At 41.5% G+C, this 19,372-nt stretch overlaps 2 long non-coding RNA genes across 2 annotated transcripts; one reads left to right on the forward strand and one right to left on the reverse strand.

The window, feature by feature from the left end:
• The first annotated feature begins 545 nt into the window (after positions 1–545).
• On the forward strand, positions 546–1,867 carry LOC112844760 (uncharacterized). Its single transcript, XR_003217508.1, has 3 exons — positions 546–718; positions 1,043–1,321; positions 1,665–1,867. It is a non-coding gene; the product is annotated as an uncharacterized LOC112844760 (long non-coding RNA).
• Positions 1,868–6,666: 4,799 nt separating this feature from the next.
• LOC102082837 (uncharacterized) lies at positions 6,667–10,488 on the reverse strand. Its single transcript, XR_002060103.2, has 3 exons — positions 10,322–10,488; positions 8,617–8,696; positions 6,667–8,173 (listed from the first exon to the last, which is right to left on the reverse strand). It is a non-coding gene; the product is annotated as an uncharacterized LOC102082837 (long non-coding RNA).
• Between the last annotated feature and the right edge of the window lie 8,884 nt (positions 10,489–19,372).

Here is a 19,372-nt window from a genome sequence, read left to right on the forward strand (position 1 = left end):
GTATTTACATTAATATTCCTATTTTCCCTTAAAGGAAATCACCTCCAGGAAGGCTGTAGTCTTGTCTGTGAAACATTTGTTCTAAAGACCAATCACATACATAACAGTGGCACAGTCAGGCTGCAACACTGAATGTAGTCAAAGGGATGTTTTTTAATGAAACTAGTTTATGGTTTAATCACCAGGCGTTGTGTTTTACACCTTTTCATGTACACAGTGTCCCAGACCACTGAAATCAGTATTTTAAAATGCTTTTCCTGCTTGTTTAACCATAATTATTAGTGTGTAGTCACTCTGGTGTACTGGAGAATTATTAATGTGTATAAAAGTCCTATGTTTTTATTTAAATTCATGACCTGATGGCATTGTTTTTGTAAACTGTTCTTAAACGACGGTAAACATTAAGTAGACTGAACTCAATTTTATCAGGTTGTTATTAGATCTCAGGTTAGGTAAGTTACCTGTACTTTTTATTCAAAGAGCTGATCAACTCACTTTATTTGAGTTGTCTTAAATTAGAAAAACTAAGTAAGCTGAAATTTAGACTATATGGTTTGAAAATGCCACGTCACTACCGTCCTCCTCCTCTCACAGATCAGTCCGCGTGTTCATGGTGCCGCCATCTTTTTCTGGAATATGTTGAGCAAACCTGGAGAAGTTTCAGCTCAAGAGATTATTGTTGTCACTGCTGTGGATCTTTACCTGATACACTGACTCAGTGAGTAAATGTTTACTCTTATTCAATCTGTTTTTGTGCCTTCTCTCAGTTTAGCACCAGGTTTATGAACTTGCTAGCTAGCTAGTGTTAGCCTAGCATTGCTGCTACCTCTGGGCTCATGTTACTTAAAAATTAATCCACAGCTTTAAAAACATTATATAAAATCTCTCAGTGAAGTTTTCTGTTGACTATTTGAAATAGAAACGTGAGCAGATACCAGATAAGAGCCCAGCTGTTAGGGGCGGGGCTTGTTTTCAGCCCACTTTTATAACACATGAACTGCATCTTCTTAACCTCTGTATTTATTTTAATTCTTTGTGGCAGCTTTTCACATGACATCAAACTCTTACACGTCTAGAAAAGGAGCTGTTGGACAGAAAGACATCAGCTGAGTGGGAAGTATTTTGGTTACAGTTTACTTCCCACAATATATTAGTAGCTGTCACATTTATATTAATCTGAACTTTAATCATAATTTAGATCAAACTGTTTTAGTTGCTGTTTCCTTTATGCTTTGGTTTCATGTCTTCTGTTATTAGACCTGAGATGTGACTGCTCTGTGCTGTTGCTGATGACTCCAGTTAATCCTACAAGACATGCTGTGTAAGTAAATACAAACAACAACAGTTTGGTCTGCATTTATTCAAAGATCACAGACTTAGTTTAGAGGGTCCACACTGTCTGCACTGTATATAGTGAAGTCTGCAAGTTTTTGAACAGTGAAATTTATTTTGTGGCCAAATTATTATATTTTTAAAATTATGCTTTCATGACATTATCATGTGTGGGGTGGTGGTCAGAGCTATCAGTGAATGTCACCTCTCTGGTGGGGGTGGAGCCTGAGATTGAGTCTGAACTGAGGTCTGTTGAATAGCAAATGCAGAAAAACATGTTTTAATAAAGCAAATAAGTTGTTGTTCTAAAGAATCTGATTGTTTGCTTGCAGGACACCAGCAGAGATGAGTCCTCCATCACTGATGGTTGGTCAGTGACCTGCAGGTCAAAGGTCATTGCATCTCCAGCCCACATCCACTGCCACTGTACTGAAGGGCAGTTAAAGACTTTCTGCTGCACTTACATTTGGATCAGCTCGATCCATGACAGTCATTCAGGCAGTGATGCCTGGACTGGAAACAAGCATCCTTAAAATATTACAACACACCAGCTCCTGTGTTTGAATGTAAAACAAATGTGTTGTTTGATCTGGAGACTGAACAATAAATACATTTTATTTTGATTATAGAAGTAATGTAACTACAAACAAACTTAATAAACTAATAATAAGAATAATTAAATCTGAGACGTTGTTTCATTGTAAGATTATAACAATGATGACAGTATAACTGTTGTTGTTCAGCAGAACGGTGTCCAGGATGTTGGCTGTTTTACATTTCAAAATAAAAGTTGGGCTGATTTAAACACCATTACAAGAAGTGTTGTTAATTATTCTTTTTGAATCACATTTGCATACAGTGTTATATTAATATAAGTTACTACAAGTTGTTCTTTAATGTAGCAGAACTTGACATGTTTGTCAGTGGGTGAACAATCAGTGTTACACAATCATCAAGTTATTCTTAGAACTGTGCACTTAATGAATAAGTTGTCCTAATATAGTCATCTTAAGCTTTACTCTGTTTTTTTGAGGCAACAAGTTTTATTAGCTGTTTTTTAGTTCTGGGAGCTAATTAGATTTCACAGTGTGGATTTAGTGTCTGTGTCTGTCCTGCATCACAGTTTCCCACATTCCCGGCTGTGTGTAGCAGAGCTTCCATTCAGTTTAATGCTGATGAATAAATGAGCAGCAGCTCTGAGTTTGACTCACCGAGGAGCAGAGAGACACACGGAGTCTTCATCGTGTCTGGATGACGACTGAACATCAGTCTGAGCAGCAGCGAGACGCCTTCAGCTTCATCACTTCCCCTTTAACAAGTTTAACACATGAAGTGTTTCACTGGCTGAACTCCGCCACACTGTGTGGTTGGTGAGGGCGGGGCTTACTTTACTGCACCACAGCCTGTAGTTATCATGTACCAAGCTAAAGTTCATCATTGTCCCAGCATACACACACTCAGGAAAAGGACAAAGCCCACCATCAGAACCATTAACACCTTTTCCGAGGAAGCTCTGGCTCAGCTGCAGGACTGTTTTGCGCTCACAGAGTGTCTCTGAACAGGACGACCTAGAGACTCACACAACCGCAGTGCTGGGTTACATCAAACACTGCATGGACACTGTCACCACAGAAAAGTGCGACAAACCGTAAACCCTGGATGACAAGTCAGGTTCAGGCATGTTAAAGGCAACTCGACATACAAATCTGGGGACCAGGACATGTAGAGCAGAGCAAGAGCAGACCTTAAAAAAGGCATCAGAGCAGCAAAACTGGACATTTCAAACAAGTTATCAGATCTCCTCTCTGATAACGACTCCAGGAAGGTATGGGAGGGCCTGAAACATCACCAACTACAAAGGCAACGGGACAAATACAGATAACATGGACATCTCATTAGCAGAGGAACTTCCACTTCGAGAGAACTGCAGACACCCCCACCACCAGCTGGCACAAACTTGTCACTTATAATTAATTTAAAAAATGTAAAATAAATAAATAATTAAATCAATATGTGAGGAGTCTAATAAGTCACCCTGATCTGTGACTGAAATTGCTGATTTACCCGAGTGACTCTGAACTAAGCAGGAGGCTCAGTTATGATGTCACATGAAAAAATGATTTGCAGTGGTAAGAAGATGAAAACAGGAACAAAAGAGAAAAGGAGGACGTGCCACAACAAAAATAGATGATTACTGAGGAAGGAAACAGCACAGAGCTGAGTGACAGCGCTACTTAGATGTTCTTTTAGATTATTGTAGGGTCTGCTTTAACTCTTGTTGTGTTTTGCTGCTGTATAAACTGAATTAAATTGAATCGTTGCCTCTAAACCCAGACAGTCTGCTGGAGCAGACATTGTCCTCATGTTAGGGTACCTGGGTCGTTGACACAGTGGTTTCAGTTTTGTACCTTTTTATTGGAGTTCTTATCTTAGTTTGTTTTTGTGAAGGTTTTGGTTTCTGTTTTGCATTTCTAATTTGTCCCCAGTTCTTCTTGATGTTTGATTATGTAGTTCTCAGGTTTGGGTTTCTCCCTCTATTCTGTGTCCAGTCAGTGTGTGTCTGCCCTGTTCCCACGTCTCTGTTACAGTGCCTGCTTGTGAGTCTGTCTATAAGTTCAGTCTGTTTCCTGTTTTATTTTGAAGGTCCATGTCTTATGTTAATGTATCTGGTTTTGCTTCCCCTGTTTCGTTAGGCCTGATTTGCCCCAGCTGTGTTTCCCTCCTGTTACTCGTTCCCTGATTGCTCCTCTGTGTATTTAAGCCCTGTGTTTCTCTGTGTCCGTGTCGCCATCTGCCCTCATCTTGCTGTGTGTTCTGACTGTTTAAGTTTATTTTGTGTTCCTAGTTTTGTTACCCTTTGAGTTCAGCATTGAAGCTGTTTTGAGTTCACTTTTCGTTCCCTGAGTCTGCATTTTGGTCCACCATTCCTGCCTGCACACAGCCCTCACATGACAGGCTGAGAATATATAATTTGTAGTTGTTGTGGAAAATCTGGACACAAAACAGCATTTATTAAACACAAAATAAACCTTTATTATCAGAGATAGTAAATCCAGATGGCTGAAGAAGGAAGGGTTAAAATCAGGTAATACTTGAGGCAAACACTGAGGTAGTTAAACAGTCCGAGTACAACAAGAATTAAAGAAAACTGAGGCTTAACTGCACATAAGCGAGTCAGGAAAAGACACACAGTTTGGAAAAACAGGCACAGGAAAACAGGATATCAAAATAAGACAGGAAACATCAAATATCAAACAGGAAACTGGGTACATAATAGAGAACACTGGGTACAAAACCCAGGATCATGACACTAATGCAGATATCTTCATTCTTGATTCAAATCTCAGTTTTATCTCATATGAGGAAATGAAAACATTAAATATAATGACAGGTCTCAGGCACACTATGGTATTTTGACTTGTTTCTGAACATGTATGCTGCATGAGGTCATGCAACAATCATGCATGACCTGCTGGATACACGATGGACGGGTGGCATAACTGGAGGGTCGAGTGCCTGGTGGGCCTGTATTGAGGACACTGAAGACACCTGCCTGTTCTGAACCATGATAACAGGGTTCTTGCTGATCAGAGCTGACTTGGCTCTGGCTTATCAAAGATTAAAGAAAGCAGAATCAGCTGTTCAAACCCCACAAGGCTGCCCGCTGGGATTGAAACGATGGGACGAGTCGTGAGTTCTCAAAATGGGCTCATTGACCGCAGCACGGATAAGATCTTGGAGAAGCTTACGGCTGCCGTGAATATTCAGAATAAGACCTCTGAGCGCAAACTGGATTACGTCTTGGAGAAGCTCGCTGCGGTCGTGAGTTCTAAGTTTGATAACATCATAGGAAGCTCACGGCTCTCCAACGGGAGATTGAGAGACCAGTGTTGGACTGTTAGAACAGCTTTGAAATTCACATGAGTTGTTCGCACTAAAGTAAAAACCACCATCACTTCTTTCGGATGCCCCTTTGGCTCCAGCTGCGGTCTCAAGACTGGAGCCGAACAACAACACCCTGATAACGACTGTGTTGAGACTGTTCTTCCCATTCTATGCAAGGCCACCTGGGTTGGCTGGAAGACTGTTTACTTAGCCTGGCAGGGTGAAGGACACTGTCTCAGCTGAACTCTGGACACACACACACACACACACACACACACACACACACACACACAGACATATATACACATGCAGACATACACTCATTCCCCCTCCAAACGCCTTCGATGCTTATTCCCTTCCGATGCTGACGGTGGATCATGGAGCCCGGATGTACTGTCTAAATCGGCTGTCTCTCACCCTTTACCATCCCTGTTGCTTGTCATGTGTTTCTTTGGTGTATTAAGAGTTTTTCATGTGCTATGTGCAGAGGTGTTTTTTTCTGTTCTCAAACTGATCTCCTGTTGGAGCTCAGTCTGGGGGGAGTTATTTTTCCTCCTTATCTTTCCTCATGTTGTGCTTTTCCATGTTATACCCCTCTGACCTGTCTTCCCCATGTGATGTTTGTGTAATATATGTATGGTCGGAAGGGTAAGACGGCGCCGGCACGGCTGGCAGCCTTAACACAATTTCCCTTGGGATGAATAAAGTATAATCAATCAATCAATCAATCAATTTGGAGACCTGACCAGAGTCAGTGCTCAGCTCTGCTGGGTTCATGCAGGCTTGGAGGGTCACTGTCAGATGGTCCACTGGTGATTTTATTATTCAAACTAAACCACAGCTGAGAGTCTTGCACATGGTCACATGGTTTGTTTCTGATGTGGAAATAAGTTGATGATGACAGGAATTTTGGGTTTTCATGAGTTATGTATGCCAAAATCATCAATATTAAAACAACGAAACTACTTCAGTTGTGTGTAATGAACCTAAAATATATGAAAGTCTAATGTTTATCAGTACATTACAGGAATAATGGACTTTATCACAATATGCTAATTTTTTTGAGAAGGACCTGTATTTTATTTTATTTTCAGTTATTACACACGGGACAGATATATACATATATATATATATATATATATATAAGAGAGCAATATAATAAGCAACTCATCGTGATAATCTGTGGTTAATACTAAATATTGAATATTATTGTGCAGCACGTAGGATAGACAGTGCACAGTGTGCTTTAAGGTAGCAGCCAAGAAAGGTGTAGTTTGTGTGTGTGAGCACCCGTGTGTACACCTGTGAGCACGAACGCACTTGGATTTAAAAGGTTCCTTCATGTAATGATTTGCTAGAGGGTGTGGGGGGCCACAGCCCCGTCCTCCAGGGCATGAAGCAGGTACGGAGGAGATCGAAACTCCAGACATCCAGAGAGCCTCATAGTGCAAGAGTCCAAGGAAGACCAAGACTGATCTTTCCATACAGCAATACTGTGAACATGTCTGTCAAAATTCGATTTATATTGTTGAAAGAATTACACATTTTTCACAAAATTCAATAAAGTGGAAGAAATGTCAGTGAATAAAGCAAAGAGACGGTTTCAATAAAGTCTGGTTTATTTCTTTATTCATTTGTTTAAAGTTATGCACAGGAAACATAAAATCAGTATTTCTCAGAAAGTATTTCCAGCAGAAACAGTAAAAGATTATTAAATGCCAAAAATCTTCCACTACACCCTCACAGTTTAGTGAGGATTTCAATAATATTTGGTGCTCAGCAAAATCTCCAGTGTTAAATTAACACTATAGAGTGTGTATATGTGTCCACTCCTCTGAGTGTTAAATATAACACTGTTGAGTGTTAAATGAACACTTTTGAGAGTGTTATATTTTTAAAAGTAACCAGTTCTGAAGATTTACAATGACTAACACTGAGCAGTGCTGATTTTCTAACACTGGAATATTTCTAACATTTTGAGTTATTTTCCAGTGTTAGAAAATCAGCACTGCTCAACAATCAACAGTGTTATATTTAACACTCAGAGGAGTGGACACATATACACTCTCTCCAGTGTTAATTAAACACTGGAGATGTTGCTGTGTGGAGAGGTTCAGTCTGATTTGATCAATTATCCAACATCCCATCTATGTGACCATGTTATGCCTGCTTTAGCTGATATTTAGTGATTCAATGTCAAAGCTAATTTTTAAAGGTTTTAACTCCAGAGGATTAACCTGATTTTTCTGTACTGTGAAGCTGGTTTACAATCTCAAACAGCTGCAGCCTTAATCAGATGTCCTTTTACAACAGTGTTGTGTTTTACTGGCATATCTTTGGTCTAGATGTTATAAGGATGATTTTCTGTAGAAGAAAGGGAAGCCCTGGGGCCCTTAACCAGCTGATATCCTGATCATCAGCCTTGGGGTGAGTAAATCCAGATAATACAGATGATGGGTGATCAAGTCATTTTGCTAGATCTGCCCTAAAAACAGTAAGACCTTTCATTTTAACCTCTCATTTTAATAATTAGATTTGCTCCCTGTTGTGTACACCAACTTTCAGTGTTGCAACGCTGGAGTTTGTCATGCCCAATGTAACAACAACATCATCATCTCTGTGTTTCAGATCATGACCATCAGCTTTTCTTCTAACAAATCTACTCTCATCCCTGTAATACATCTTGTGATAAAGATCATTATCACAGTTTGTTTCCCTGTCAAAAGCTCCGACTGCAAACCAGTTAGAGTACCGGCCGTAGTCAAAAGGAACAGAGAACATGACGGCTATTTTCTTATCAGCTCTGTCTCTAGCTGGATTGTAGAGATCGTAGGTGAAGACTCCAACAGATCCACACGCTGTGCCACCAATCTTAGAGAACAGAGCGTTGCCAGATTCAGAAGGCTCAAGTTTTGTTGGCAAAGGAATCTGGCAGAGTCCGCTAACAAGATGCAGACTAGTCAGGAAAAAGAAAACATGAATTAATATTTTTATTCAAACAGGATCCACACTCCTCATCATGAGTCAGGTGGATCAATGTCTTTACAGTAAGAAACATGGATAGGGGTATTACTGTAAGGTGCAGATGTGTTAAATTTGTGTCTTTGTTACAGCTTCACGTGTGTTCACACAAACACAGGTGTGATGCTGCTGAGCCAATTCTGTTTCATTTTATGTACATTTCTTTTGTTTTTAATTCATCAGCTGTTGAGTTCAGCAGCACTCACCTGCATGAAAGGTCAATATGGATGAGTTTGTAAAATGAAGCCAAAACAATATGCTTTAAGATCCATGCAGTATAGATTTTTAATGTGTGGAAACTTACTCTAGGGTTACAGATAAATCCCGCCCACTTTAGAAACCACCACCGTAAACACAGAAGAACAAAAGTGTCGTCACCTGGGGTTACGAAGGGTGTAGCCCTCAGTCTTGTTGGTAATATGAATGGCGGACTGTCGAGCACCCATGGTGTCTGCAAACTGAAGAACAAACAAAAGAGTGAAGGCCATGTTTCTGTCTGTGGAAGCATCTCTGTTTGTACATCTGTGAGCACATGGCTGAAGACTAGGGCTGGGTATCGTCACTGATTTCTAGAGTCATTCCGATTCACAAGGTCCTGAATCGATTCGATCCACCATTCGATTCAATTCGATTTAAATCTGGGAAATTTTGCCTCAGACAGTCAGAAATATTATAATTCAGATCAGTACATTTACATATTTTTGTATCTATAAAAAGGAAGCTGACACACGCAAGACTTTATGAAAGGTGCGTCACAGCAGATGCCTTTGTGTCAAAGTAGCTGAAGATAAAACACAGAAAAACATGAAGGTGATTTTCCTGGCCTGGATTTTATAAAAATATTCTGCAGTACATCAAAAACGAAAGAAAACCATTAATCAACATATGAACATTACCTCTGAAGTTACAGCGGTTTTATTAGAGACACGGCTAAGCGTTTTGCATTTTGCATTATTTTAAAAAGTTTACATTTCTTCAGAAGCCTATTGAAAAGCAGAAATGAGGTTTTCTTTTCGGAAGTAAGTAAAAGGGGGAAAAAAACAGCGGCAGACAGCGCTGTAAACAACGGTAGACTTGTGCATAACAAGAAAACAAATAATGCAGAAAACAGATTTTTAGATGGAAAACTGTTCCTGAAGTACAGAGAGAGAGAGAGAGAGAGAGAGAGAGAGAGAGAGAGATGTGCATGAAGTGTGGTGGAAGCAAAACAGCAAATGTCAGAGGGATTTCATGACGATGTTGTTGTGAAGCGTAGTTTGATTCTTCTTTCGCTGCTGGTTCGGTCAATAATGTTTGGAGAGAGATCAAACTAACAGCTTTAGAATCAGCGCAAAAAGGGGCGTAAACACAAAGCGCGGACCTGCCAACAGATCAGAATCAGCGAGCTGTCGGCTTTCAGCCCCGATCATGTCCATGCCGTCTGGTGAGAAAGGCGACATCTCACTGATTCTGATCCTTCGGCCGGTCTGCGCTTTGTGTTTACGTCTTTGTGCAGAATCCGTGTTCCTGCTCTCATTTATTGTTTTAGCTGTTTGGTGGTTCTTGAAATTTTGTGAGGTTTAACCTGAGACTCTGGCGTTAATATTTAAAAAATCGATTCAGGATTTGAATGAATCGATATCATGTTATCCAAGCTAGATTCGATTTTAATCGATAAATCGATTATCAAAACCCACCCCTACTGAAGACTCCAGTAGGCATGATACAAATACCATCATAGTGTCCACTGATCGTTACACACTCCCCGTGCTCCATCCTGTTGGACGCTTCCAATAAGAGAGACCTTATTTAAAAATTTTCTTTCAAAGGGCTCTGCAGATTTTTTCCCCTTAAACTTCCCTTTCTCATTTCATGCCTTTAATCTTTTAAAAACACAGTTTAAAAATGGATGCTCAGTGTGTTTGAGCATCTGTGACATTACTCATATTTCCACGGTAAGTGCTCCAAACACAGAGAGCAGAAAAACATTGAAAACCAGCTTCTGAAAAAGTGGTGAGTCAGAGAAAGAAGCATTTACATGTAAGATTACCTAATAAACATGAACTTGTCTCCTTTTCTGTCAAATAAACGAAGTCATACTCACAGTGATGAGATGAATTCAGGTGAAAGAAATCAGCAGTGTTTTTGTGAGCAGTCCTCACAGTCTGACTGGCACCAAATAATCCTCTGTGTATATCCTAAAAGTGAAAATAGAATGTTTGTTCATGAACTGAAGGATGATGAGATCAGAACACACTGATCGGAGGTCAGCTCTGACATTGTTTTCTTTGGAATATGAACAATGCAGACATTGTCAGGGAGTTTCTCTGTTTGCCATCTAGATCCTGTTAAACGTCCTAATTTCAGCACAGCCAGTCAGCTATATATCAGGGGTATTTTTCCAGTTTACGTATTTGCTTACCAAAACACCAGTGATGACAATAAACTGTCACACGAAGATAGCTTTCAACCCATTAAGTTAATCCAGGGTTTCACCTGTGTGTGAAAGAAGTGTTTCATAAATAATCTGGAGTAGTGCCACCTGCTCCAGAAACCATGCAACAGTAAATTCTTTGGTTTATCTGGTGTTTTATTCAATTCAATTCACTTTTATTTATACAGCGCCGAACAACAACAGTCACCTCAAGACATTTGATCTTGTAAGGTAGACCCTACAATAATACATACAGAGAAAAACCCAGCAATCAGACAGCCTCTTATGCAAGTTACGTGAAAAAGTAATTAGTTACTAATTACTGATTACCTCTCCAATAAAGTAATCCCAATACATCACTCGTTATTTGAAAAGGATATCTGCTCTTATGAGCAAGTGATCACACGACAGTGGAAGGAACAAACTCCCATTTAAGTACAGCTGGGCGATAGAACGATAACGATCTGTATTGCGAAATAACTTTTTCTCGATAGAAAAATTAAACTATTGCGATAGGCCTCATCTCTCTTGTCCTCTTAAAAAAAAGAAGAACAGCCAATCCAAATTAAGTAGCACAGAGCCGGACCAATCACAGCCGCAGCGTCACGTCATGTGACTTGTTATGTACAGCACAAGCCGCACATGTGTATTTGTTTGGGAAGCAGCTAGCCGCCGTGCCGCCCGAGTAATGAAGGAAATGAGTTTGCCGACTAGAGAAAAATCAACTGAGGGCGTGACCGAAGAGAAAACACATGATGGTTCCAACGCCCGAGAGATTGTCGAACGGAAGGGCCAGAAGTTCAAAGTCAAAGTCAAAGTCAGTTTTATTTGTCAATTTCTTCAGATGTACTTGCCATACAAAGGAATTGAAATTACGTTTCACACTGTCCCATGCGTAGACATAGACAACAATAAAGTGCAGATGCACAACATTTAGGTAACATACAGGATATAACAAGACAGGACCTACACATAACATATAACATATAATAAAGTGTTCCACAGTGCGCCCTGGAAAGTAGTGTACTAGTTCACTTGACGTAGTCCCAGGTTGTGGTTGGTAAGTGTTTTTGTTTTAATGCAGCATAAGACTGTAGCAGCAGTAATAGTAATATAAATAATATAAATAGTGCTAAAGAAAATACTAAAAATACAAAAAATATAAGGCAGCAGGTGTGTGCAATTGTAATGCAGAGGTAGTCGTGTGTGTGGGGGGGGGGGGGGGGGGGGGTAGGGTCCAGTCTGTCTTCCTATACTCCTGCCAGTCTGGTGTTTCTGCTGGCTGGGAGCCGGGAGGGGAGAGAGTTCAGCAGTCTCACAGCCTGGTGGATGAAGCTGTTGGTGAGCCTGGTAGTGCGGGAGCGGAGACTTCTGTATCTTTTTCCAGAGGGCAAGAGGCTGAACAGACAGTGAGCGGGGTGGGTTGCATCGTTGACAATTGTGATGGCTTTGCGGGTAAGGCGGGTGGTGTAGATGTCTTGCAGGGAGGGGAGTGGTACACCAACTATCCTCTCAGCTGTTCTCACAATGCGCTGTAGAGCTTTCCTGTTGTAGTCAGTGCAGCTACCGCCCCACACAGTGATGCAGCTGGAAAGGATGCTTTCAATGGTTCCTCTGTAGAATGTGGTCAGGATGGGTGGTGGAGCACTTGCCCGCTTGAGTTTGCGCAGGAAGTAGAGGCGCTGTTGTGCTTTCTTGGCCAGTGATGCTGTGTTGGTGGTCCAGGAGAGGTCCTCACTGATGTGCACCCCCAGGAACTTGGTGCTGCTCACCCTCTCCACCGCAACGCCGTCGATGGTCAATGGGGGGTGACAGGTGGGGTCTCTCTGGAAGTTGACAATAACCTCCTTGGTCTTGCTAATATTTAGCAGGAGGTTGTTGTCTCTGCACCACGTGGTCAGGAGCTCTACCTCTTTCCTGTAGTGGGTCTCATCGCCCTTGGTGATGAGCCCCACCAGCGTTGTGTCGTCCGCAAACTTCACAAGGTGGTTGGAGCTGTAGGTTGGTGTGCAGTCATGTGTCAGCAGGGTGAAGAGCAGAGGACTGAGCACACAGCCTTGTGGAGCCCCCGTGCTCAGGGTGATGCTGTTTGAGACCTTGTTTCCCACACGCACCGCTTGAGGCCTCTGGCTGAGGAAATCCAGCAGCCAGTTGCAGAGGGAGGTGCTGAGGCCCAGTCTGTCCAGTTTACAGATGAGTTGTTGTGGTATTATGGTGTTGAACGCTGAGCTGAAGTCTATGAACAGCATTCTCACATATGAGTCTTTCTTGTCCAGGTGAGTTAGGGCTGGGTGGAGGGCAGAGCAGATTGCATCTTCTGTGGATCGTTTCGCTCTGTATGCGAACTGGTATGGGTCCAGGGTGGGAGGCAGGGTGGATTTGATGTGTGACATGACTAGTCGTTCAAAGCACTTCATAATAATGGGTGTCAGTGCCACGGGGCGGTAGTCATTGAAACAGGCTGGGGATGGTTTCTTTGGCACAGGTATGATGGTGGCAGTCTTGAAGCATGATGGGACCGTGGCTTGCCTCAGGGAGATGTTAAAGATGTCTGTGAAGACATCCTTCAGCTCCTCTGCGCAGTCTTTCAGCACACTACCAGGGATGTTATCTGGACCAGCTGCTTTCCGGGCGTTGATGGTGATGAGTGTCCTCTTCACGCTGGCAGCAGACAGGCACAGAGGCTGGTCGTGTGGAGGTGGTGGTGTTTTCTGTGGGCGTGTGTTGTTGTGTGCTTCAAATCGTGCAAAGAAGCTGTTCAGGTTGTTGAGCAGAGTGGTGTCGCTCTCACAGCTACGCGCTGCAGGCTTGTAGTCTGTAATAGCCTGGATGCCTTGCCATAGGCTTCGTGCGTCCTTGCTATCATTGAAGTGGGAGGTTATCTTGTGTGTGTAGTCCTGTTTCGCTTTCCTGATGCCACGGGACAGGTTGGCTCTCGCTGTTTTCAGGCCTATTTCATCCCCAGCTCTGAAGGCCTTGTCTCTGGCCTTCAGCAGCTTGTGGACATCTCCTGTTAGCCACGGCTTCCGGTTGGCTCGGGTTGTGATACTTTTCATTTGTGTAACATCATCAATGCATTTGGTGATGTATGAGCTCACCGTGTCTGTGTACTCCTCAATGTCTATGATGTTATTGTAGGTGGCTGCTTCCTTGAATATGTTCCAATCAGTTGACCCAAAGCAGTCTTGAAGAGCAGAGGTGGCCTCCTGTGGCCACACTCTTACCTCTTTCGTAACAGGTTTGATGACCTTCACTCTCTGTCTGTATGCTGGCATTAGCATAACAGTGAGGTGATCAGAGGTGCCGATGTGGGGGAGGGGGATGGCTTTGTATGCTCCTTTTTCCTGTGTGTAGACCAGGTCCAATGTGTTGTCTCCCCTTGTTGGAAAATGTACATGCTGATGAAACTTTGGGAGAACAGTTTTAATATCAGCATGATTAAAGTCTCCTGCGAGGATGATGAAACCATCTGGGTGTGTTGTTTGTTGCTCACTGATGGCCTGATACAGTTCGTTCAGCGCTGCATTTCTATCGCTGTTGTTGCTAGATGGAGGTATATAAGTAGCGACCAACAGGATCGAACTTATTTCCCTGGGCAAGTAGAAAGGGCGACACTTCACGATCATGAACTCCGCCAATGATGAGCAGTGTTTGTGTACTACAGTGGCATCACGACACCACTCGTTCCGGATGTAAACACAGACCCCGCCACCTCGGGTCTTGCCTCCGTCTACGAGAGCCCTGTCGGCTCTGTAGCATGCTAGCTGCTCCAGTTGTATGGCCGAGTCCGGAATGTTGTCATTAAGCCATGTCTCAGTGAAAACAAGCACACAACAGTCACTTACTCTGCGATTCGCTGATCTCAGAAGTCGAATGTTATCCATTTTATTGTCCAGAGATCGTACGTTGGCCAAGAGGATCGATGGTATGGCTGGGCGAGTTGGCTTAGCCTCGAGCCTGACTCGGACACCTCCGCGCTTGCCCCGCTTCCTTGTCCTAGCGCACCGCCTTCGACGCCTCCTTGCCCGGGGAGGGGTAGCAGGCGAGTCCGGTGAGTTGCCAGGCCAGCTAGCATGCTGTCGCAGAAGTCCTATCTCCCTTAGCATCTCAACGTTCGTGTTCAAAACTTGGCAAATCTTGCTTCTCCGAATGTGTAAGAGAGCCTGACGACTGTACACATATTCCGACGTGGACTGACGAAAAACACTTGCAGAAAGACACTTACTTGACGAACAAAACACCGCATTTTCAGGAGAGCGTGAGGTCGCTGCGTCTACACGCGCCGCCATCTTGCTTTATTTCAGTAGCAAGTTCAGTAGTGTGAAGGTATTTCGACTATTTCAAGTCTGACAAAAAACAGAGTAGCGCGCTGTAAATTGTGCCAAAAGCAAGTCTGCAAATGCAATAAACCGGTGCATGGTCGATCTCTGACTGAAAACGCTAATTCGTCATTTGGCTTTTGTCAGACTAAAGTCACTGTTAAAACTGTTTGAAAAGCTAAGCTTTACAACAAGGAGAGATTGAGAATTTCCTTTTAGTTCTCAGTTTATTTGATATTGACAAAAGTTAGTCAATTTTGTCTGTTCTTCTGTAAAACAAACTAAGATTTATTTTTAGAATTAATATTTTGTTTCTAAGTGGAATTGACAATTTAGTCTGTTTTGTTTGTTCTATTTTGAAACTTAAACGCTTTAGCGGCTGCCCTTTGTGTAGTTTGCAATATTTGCCTTTATTTATTTATTTATTTATTATTATCTGAAAAAGTCTCACGTTCCTTAAGTACATCTACCCTGTTGAACTTATTATGGGAATTAAATATTTAAATCAAAACAAGCTGCTGATTACTTCACATTTTACTTGTAAGCAACAGCACATTTAAATCTTACAAATATAGTTATTTGGCTTATATCGTGATATATATCGTTATCGCCTGAAATGAAAAAAAAAAAAAAAAACATATCGTGATATGAAAAAATCTTATATCGCCCAGCTCTACATTTAAGAGGAAGAAACCTCGAGCTGAACCATCTGCCATGATGAGTTGAAGATATGAAGGTATGAAGACAGGACAAAAGGCATAGTATAAACACATAGTAAATGGAGAAGAAACAATGCACACAAGATATCACAAGATTTCTGGAAATGAGAAAAATCCAACAAAGACAAATAAAATCTGACATTTTTAATGGATCCTGATCATTGAACAGACTTTACTGACAGAGCCTTGGTTTTATAATTGAATTTTAGTCTGACTGCAGCTTCTGGTCCTTTATCAGGGTGTTTGAGTTCAGGATCCTTAAGACTAAAGTTCACTTGTTAACATGAAACCTTGTTTTATCTGCCAGTGTGAACAGACATCTAATACATCTAATACATCTAATACATCTAATACAGACACACCCAGGCTGTTTACTATTTTTGGAACAAAACTGTTTGTAGTGCATTCACAGTGAGTTTCTCTGTTTCCAGTCTATAGATCCAGTCACACTTTCTACCTTCACCTGTGCAGTAAAGACTGAGAGCAGAGCTGAAACCAAACGTCCAATCAGTGAGCAGCATCAACACCTGAGCTTCATTCAGACTCTGTAATTGAAGACGGCTCTAAGTGATCAAAGTTGATCTAAAACAGAAGATAAATCCTCTGATCCTTTGTAAAGTTCATCTGGTGCTCACATGAATTCAACCTCTTGATGCATTCTCAATCATTCAGGAAAGTAAATCTCCAAAAGTTGATTCTGTTCATCTGGACGTAGCTTTTTGTGGGAGAAACGTTTTGTCACTCATCCAAGTGACTTCTTCAGTCTCAGCTGACTGCAGCGGATGGCACAACACAGAAGAGCAACCTCGTCAGGCCAGGACTCTGCAGTCTATTTACACCTACAGGCCAGTGGACACTCTTTCAATGATGAGGATGTTCACATCCTGGACAGGGAGGAACGCTGGTTTGAGCGCGGAGTCAAGGAGGCCATTTACGTGAAGAGGGAAAGACCATCTCTGAATCGAGGAGGGGGCCTAAGGATACATCTTTCGCCATCTTACAATGCTGTGATTGCAGCCATTCCCCAACTCTCTGTGAATGGTACTCATGGTCTTTGATCAGTGGGTTTTGGTCAGTGGTTGTTGATCAATGGTCATGGGAATTTGCATAATTAAGATTAAGGAACTGACCTCACAGCCCATTGTTTCTTCAGTGGGCTGGTTTCAGTCATTATGCAAATGTACTGTTTATAAGATTGAAACCTGCAGTCAGCTGAGACTGAAGAAGTCACTTGGATGAGTGACGAAACGTTTCTCCCACAAAACGCTACGTCCAGATGAACAGAATCAACTTTTGGAGACTCATTTCAACCTGTTGAAGTCATGAATGAAAGTGCAGACTGAGAGTGGATCACATGATGCTTAAGGTGTGTCATGAGACATGTTCAGTATTGTCACACATATCTAGATTGTCCCTGATATCATAACTGCTCAAACACTGCTGATTATATTTGAAGAATTATTACTGATGGCAGCAAAGTTTGAATGGAGCTCTCTGTCTGTGCTGATTTGTCGCTCTCTGGAGGTCAAAACACAAACTGCATGATGTCACTGTAACCACCACAGTGACAGGAAGTGTTTGTAAGTGATTGAAACACTGAAATGATGATAACGGCTGTTGAACACTGAAAGCACGATTCAACCGACACCATCGAGCGATATTGAATGTGAACAGCACACAAAGCAAAAGAAAATCAAGCGCTCCCTAAAATCAGTTGCACTTTACCATGAGCCTGCAGGAGCCAATCACAGCTGGAAGTTTCCTGGATGTACTCTGGATGAGCAGCACTATGATAGACAGACACACAACATCCAAATGTCATGAGCCTCTAGATGAGAGCCATGATAACCATAGCCATGATATCACAAACCTGTTCAGTTCAGCTGCCTTTCAAGCATGACTAGCATGACCTGGATGACTGAGAAGCTTCAGTTTCTTTGTGAAGTCTCTGACCTCTGAAATATTCGAGCATGAAACACTCCTAACTCGAGGATGAACCAGTGTGATGCTAATCTTTCTACACTTGCACTGACTTCACTCTTTTTTATGCTCTGCTTTTTTGTGTTGAGGCACTTTTAGATGATTGTCTTGAAATGTGCTCCTTAAATAAAATGTGACTTTACTTTACTTCATGTCCACACATCACAGATAGATGTGCAACCAAGAGGTGAAGAACTTTTATTTCACTGACACTTTTTCATCTCACATTTTTACTACATCTTTAAAATGACTTTAAATGTCCAATTTAATTTTATTTTGAAAATCCCAGCCAGTTATTAAATTAATGTTAAATACTTGTTTTGTTTTTGTTTAGTAAAGTTCATTATTTGTATTTGTATAAAAACACTGTTTTTCACTTTTTTTCTAAATCTTTGAAAATATTCATCCATCTATCAGCTTTTTCGGGGGCCGGGTCGCAGCAGCCTAACCAGAGAAGCCCAGACCTCCCTCTCCTGATTGAAATTATAACGTTAATATTGGCCATATTATATTTACATTACCAAAGTGAGATTATTTTAGTCTCATGAACATTAGCTATTTGTTATTTACTAGCTAATCTGAAAATGACTGTTCAGTACAGAAGTGAAGCCCAACAATCATGTTTCACAGTCTCGTGGTCTCAGCCACAGATACTTATCAAATCAAAGCTCATGTAGAAACAAATGAACAAATGAACAAAAGACTTTCTCCTTCATTTATGTCAAACAAAGCTGTATGAAACGTTTCCAGCTGTTAGTATCATGGTTGCTAGGCAACCTGGGCAGCGCGACGGAGGCTAGACCGTCCCATTTCACAAGCCTCTCACTTCCGGCCTTAGCAGTCTTTGGCTGTGTCCCAATTCAGGGTCTGCACGCTTGAAGTACGCACACTACGCGTACTACGGACGGTGCGTACTACAAGTACGGGTAGTGCGGAAGTGAGAGGGTTGTGAAATGGGACGGTCTAGCCCTTGTCGCGCTGCTCAGGTTGCCTAGCAACCATGATACTAACTGCGAGAAACGTGTCATACAGCTTTGTGTGGCAGAAATGAAGGAGAAAAAATGTTCTGTTGGTCCTTCATTTTTGTCATGACATCACTTTGATTAGTTGAGTATCTGAGGCTGAGACCACGGGACTGTAAAACATGATAGTTGGGCTTCATTTCTGTACTGAACAGTCATTTCAAGATTAGTTAGTAAATAATAATTAGCTAATGTTGTTCATGAGACTAAAATCATCTCACTGTGGTAATGTTAATATAATATGGCCAATATTACATGTATTGTCAGATTGTTATGGTATACACACACACACACATAAATATATATATATATATATATTACAGGATATATTACAGCAGTGAGCTTGAACTCTGGGTCAAAGATTAAAGTTGCAGTTATTTATATTTCCTATCACCTTAAATCTTCACTCAAAGACAAGCATCTCTGACAGCGTATATGTAGATGTATTATACATAAGAGACAAATATTGTTCTTTTAATATGTTGGCATTACTAAATTTGTTTCAATGCTTACATATATGTGTAAAAAGAAAATGTACGAGCTGTGATAACTGTTTCTGATAGAATGAAGAGTAGACTGATATATGAAATATTCCTTTATTGGGTGAGAAAATCATACTATGTCATAACTGCTTTAAGTCATACAGAATAGATATCAGAGCCTTAAACAGGCTGACTTCTG

Source organism: Oreochromis niloticus, unplaced genomic scaffold (genome assembly GCF_001858045.2).
Source record: "Oreochromis niloticus isolate F11D_XX unplaced genomic scaffold, O_niloticus_UMD_NMBU tig00001364_pilon, whole genome shotgun sequence".
Classification (NCBI taxonomy): Eukaryota; Metazoa; Chordata; class Actinopteri; order Cichliformes; family Cichlidae; genus Oreochromis; species Oreochromis niloticus.